Here is a 5,213-nt window from a genome sequence, read left to right on the forward strand (position 1 = left end):
CGTTCTGCATGGAGCACTGGGTGTTATGCACAATGAATCATGGAACACTACATCTAAAACTAATGATGTAATGTATGGGGATTAACATAACAATAAAAAAATGAAAGTAAAAAAAAAGAAAAAAAAAGAAAACCTTGTCTAAGATCACACAGTTGGTAAGATCTGAACTCAGTTTTATTATTCTTAATCCAGTCTTTTTTCTATTATCCCAAAGTGGAAAGTTTCATCTTGAATTGAATGGAGAACCATAGTCTATTACATTTTACATTGTGCTCATTTTCATTTCTCTTTTTCTTGAGCTTCTGAGAAAGAGTAGAAAGTATACCTTTAGTAGACAAGGAAATGTTGCTACATAGTATAAAATTGTTGCCAGTGAAAATGGGATTTCAGCATAATCCCCTCCCCACCCCCGCCCACTCCCACCTACCTTTCTAAATTCATCTAACTTATTGTATCTGCGATGACAGTGTTTTGGACTACAAAGGGTGATAAAATTTCACTATCTCCCCCAAACTAACACTGAGATGGGAAACATCTAGAACCATGCAGGAGAGATGGGAGGCAGGAATAAATGATTGATTAACGCGTGTGTGAGTTCTCAATTATTGATGGTAATGGCCCGTGGATGTAATGTGGTTTGCCAAAGCTGGTGATAACCCAAAAGTAATTTTTACTGAGATTTTGGAATACAAAACATTTTTTAAAGGAGAGTCATCTATCTAATAATTACTTTAATTTTGAGGTAAGCTACTATAACAGTTATTTTTTAATTCCCTAAATACACATCATTGTGAGGCAGGAGAGGCATCCAAGAATGTGCTAGTCAGCAGGGGATGCCAACAAAGATTACAACCTGGAAAGGATTAGCAAAGCAATGACTAAAAAAGCTGTGGTACAGTCATACCATGGCCTGGGGCAAGAGAGTTAAGGCCATGGACAGCCTGGATTCCAATCCTGCCTCTGGATATCTACTAAATTTAGGATCATGAGCAAGTTACTGAATTTCTCTGTACTTCAGTTTACTCAACTATAAAACGGAGTCCACATACCACCTACCTCATATAGTGTGGTCCTGAGAACTAAATATATTTAAAGATGTGCTTGGTACACATTAAGTGTGATAATACTATATATTTCCTATATTATGCAGGCATTAACATGAATCAGGCAAACCTATGTATAGTGATGTGAAAACATGGCATGATATACTAAGGGAAAAAAGGAAAGGAAAGGAATTCAAATAATTATAGCACTGTCCCATTTATATTTTAAAACCCCTGATGACTAGATAGGTTAGTTATGGATAGCATAGGGAGTAAGAACTTAAACTTTTTTTTTTTTTTCAAAGAGAGTTTACAATCACTTCTTGGTCAGGAAGTGGACACAGATGGCCACTCTGAAACAGATCTACTTTTCTCGGTAATGGACTGTAAGCCTAGGAAACCTGGTTGGAACAAGGGCAAGAGAGTAGAAGGATCTTTTAAGTTTCCAACAAAAATTACCACTTCTAAGAGTCCTTGGTAAGCATAGCTGGTCACTTGGGAAGAGGAGAGCAAGTTGAATGTGGTTCATTGAGCCTTCTGAGAGGATAGGGATCTTACCTGCTCCTTCCTTTTTCAGAGTAGGATGGTTAGAACCTCTCTGTCTGCTGTGTTAGAACTGTCATGTCTGAAGCCTGATGGGAGGAGTATGTTACAAGACTTCCAGAGTGGAATGTTCCCCAAGGGAAAAGAAGCTTGGTTGGGTGGCAAAACCTAGATACTCTAGTCTAGGAAACAGGGGGATGACCACCTCTGCCAGGTATGGCTGAGGTAAGAAGCCCATTTGGACCAGCTTCCTTGGCCTGGAAGTCACACATGTGAATATGGGCAAAAGTGTGTATTGTTGGAGCTCACACGTAAGGAGCAGGAATGTGATCTCTGAGAGGCTCCCACCAGCAAGAGCATCATCGTGGCTGTGGATGATGCCATCAGATGGCCTAGGACTGGCTATCAGTAGTGACTCTGGGGCACTCAAAGAAGTCCCAGCAGGAATGGACTAGGCTTGCCAGTTCTCTCTCCTGATTTTTGTAAGTAAAATGGATGCCTTTGATTGAGTAATTACCTAGAGTATGAAGACAATCTGGGGAAGTGGCACATACTGGATTTATCAAAATAGATGTAGATGTGAATGTAGATTAAGTACAGATATATTAAAGATAGATGAATAGATTGATGGAAAGATAGGTAGATAGATCAAGAGTTTTTGACCCAAGAAATGGTTTGACCGGGGCACCTGGGTGGCTCAGTCAGTTAAGCATCCGACTCTTGATTTCAGCTCAGGTCATCATCTCAGGGTCGTGAGATGGAGCCCCTCATCAGGTTCTGTGCTGGGTGTGGATGATTCTCTCTCTCCCTCTCTCCCTGCCTCTCCCTGCCACCCATGCACGCGTGCTCTCTCTCTTTCTTAAAAAAGAAACGGTTTGACCTCGTCATGCATTTGAATTCCTAGCAGTTGCAGAATAGGTGCAACTATTTCATATTGGTTAAAAAATCTGGACATGTGTGTGCGTGCGTGTGTGTGTGTGTGTGTCTGCACACATGCAACTCAAACGACAAAATCACCATCACTTGGCTGCTTGCAAAGTCATGCATTTGGTGACATGCTGGTAAATGTTTAACATCTAGCTTACTGGGGGGAAGGAGAGGTGAGGTGGGGGCAGAATTCTGATTGTTAGCACTTGCTGATTTCAGTGCTATAAATACTCCTACCTGGTTGATTTCAAGCTATGTGACATCACTGAATGTGGAGTTGGGAAGAATGTGCACAGTGGCCTCTACTGAGCCAGCTAGCTCCAATGCATGGGTTAGAGCATGGGTCCCTTTCCCTCCCCAGATTTGCTAATCAGAACCTCTGGGATTGAAGGCCCAGAGGATGAGTTTTAACAAGTCTCCTGGATTACTGCGAGACTCATGAAAGTTTGCAAAGCATCATGGAAGTCAGCAGGCTCCTAGGTCTCCTGCAGAGGTGCAAGTATAGTCGGTGAGGGCATCCAAACAGGTAGCTTTGTAGAAGCCACAACTTATCCCACGAAAGAGGAGTGTGGGGTAGTTTAGTTTAATCTGGAAACTCATCAGTAAATTTTAAGGCGGAAAGACAAAGAGCCCAAACAATATATAGGAAGAGAAAGCAGCCACAGAAGCAACTGAAATACGGAAGAAATGAGAGTGGAGTTTGCCGGTGGTGCAGTCCTAGAAGACCCAAGGAGAACTGTTCAGAAGTTTCTTGTGGGTGAGCTAAGAAATAAATACAAATGGTAATCTTTATCAAATCCTATTAGTAGGGGGCGCCTGGGTGGCTCAGTCGGTTAAGCGTCTGCCTTCAGCTCAGGTCATGATCCCAGGGTCCTGGGATCAAGCCCCGCATCCCTGCTCAGTGGGGAGCCTGCTTCTCCCTCTCCCACTCTCCTTGCTTGTGTTTCCTCTCTCGCTGTGTCTCTCTCTGTCAAATAAATAAATAAAATCTTAAAAAAAAAAATCCTATTAGTAGAACTATACAGCCTAAATTCAATCTGTAAATGGGTAAAACAGCATATGATAAAGTTGATAAATGATAAATGATAAAATTTGTCACTAACCAAAAATAGATTAAAGAATCAAATCAGTAAAATTTAGATCCTCAAAATTTGCTGGGAAAAATTGAACTTGAGAGAAATAATGACCACATTGTTTTGTTTACTGTGAATATATGTATGTGTTATAGGATATTTATTTTGCTTTATTTCATGTTTTTACCACAATGAAAAATAATGCATTTTCTTTTCATTTTAGTATTTTAAAAATTACTTAGTTTTAACTTTTAAAATTCTAAAATGAAAAGAAAATCCATCATTATTTTTTATTGTGATAGAAACCGCATAACATAAAATATACCATCCTTACCAGTTTTAAGTATATGGTAGTGTTAACAAACAACATGCACATTGTAGCGCAGCAGATCTCTAGAAATTTCCATCCTGGAAAACTGAAACTCTATGCTTATTGAATGACTCCCCCAAGCCCCTAGCAATTACCATTCTACTTTCTGTTTTTATGAATTTGACTACCTTAGGTACCTCATAGATATATAATAATCATGCAATATTTGTCTTTTTCTGACTGGCTTATTTCACTTAGCATAATATCCTATGAATCATTCATGTTGTAGAATATGACAGGATTTCCTTCGTTTTAAAGGCTGAATAAATATTACTTTCTATCACATTCTCTTTATCCATTCATTCACTGATGGACATTTAAGTTGCTCCCACCTCTTGGCTATCGTGAGTAATACTGCAATGAACATGGGTGTGCAAATATCTCTTTGAGATCCTATTACCAGTTCCTTTGGATATATACCCAAAAGTGAGAAGGGAGAACATGTTATTATTAATTACATTATTGATTATGAATTAATAACAGAATAATAAATATATAATTTTAAAAAGTCATAGCTAGAGTTTTGTTGAAAATTGATGGAATCATTCATTATGCCCATGCAGAACACAATATTAGGCGCTGGAACAATGAAGAACTCTGACAGTCTCTGCCCTCTAGAGGTTTAGAGTCTAATTGATGAAGCAATACCAACACATGAATAAATAGATCACAATAGTTTATTTTAAAAGTAAATTAGTTCATTGTATACATTGCTGGTGCAAGTAAAAATTGGTCAGACCACTTTGGAAAACTGTCTGGCAGTGTCTCCTGAAACGAAAATATGCCTACTTGTGACCCAACAATTCAAGGTATATAATAGGATATCCTAGGTACATACTCAAGATAATTAAGTGTATATATCCACAAAAAGACATGTACAAAATTTTCAAAGTAGCTTTACTTGTATCAGTCAAAATTTGGAAAGCCTGAATTTGGGGGGTGTTGAATGAACATATACATTGTTGTATATTACTACAATGGAATACTATACAACAATAAAAAAGAATAGCCTGTTCCTATACACAACTACATGGATGAATCTTACAGATGTAATGATAAGTGAAAGAAGCTAGATGCACATGGATAGATACTGGATAATTCCAAGTTCAAGAATAAGCAAAACTAATTTCTGGCAATGCAAGTCAGAGTCATAGGTAAGGACAGTGAAGGTAAAGGTGGTAGCCTTTCAGGTTGCTGAAAATGTTCTGTATCTTGAGCTGGGTGGTCGTTGCACTGGTATATGTGCATGTAAAAATT

The sequence above is a fragment of the Mirounga leonina genome, unplaced genomic scaffold, assembly GCF_011800145.1.
Source record: "Mirounga leonina isolate KUSES-001 unplaced genomic scaffold, KU_Mleo_1.0 Mir_93, whole genome shotgun sequence".
Lineage (NCBI taxonomy): Eukaryota > Metazoa > Chordata > Mammalia > Carnivora > Phocidae > Mirounga > Mirounga leonina.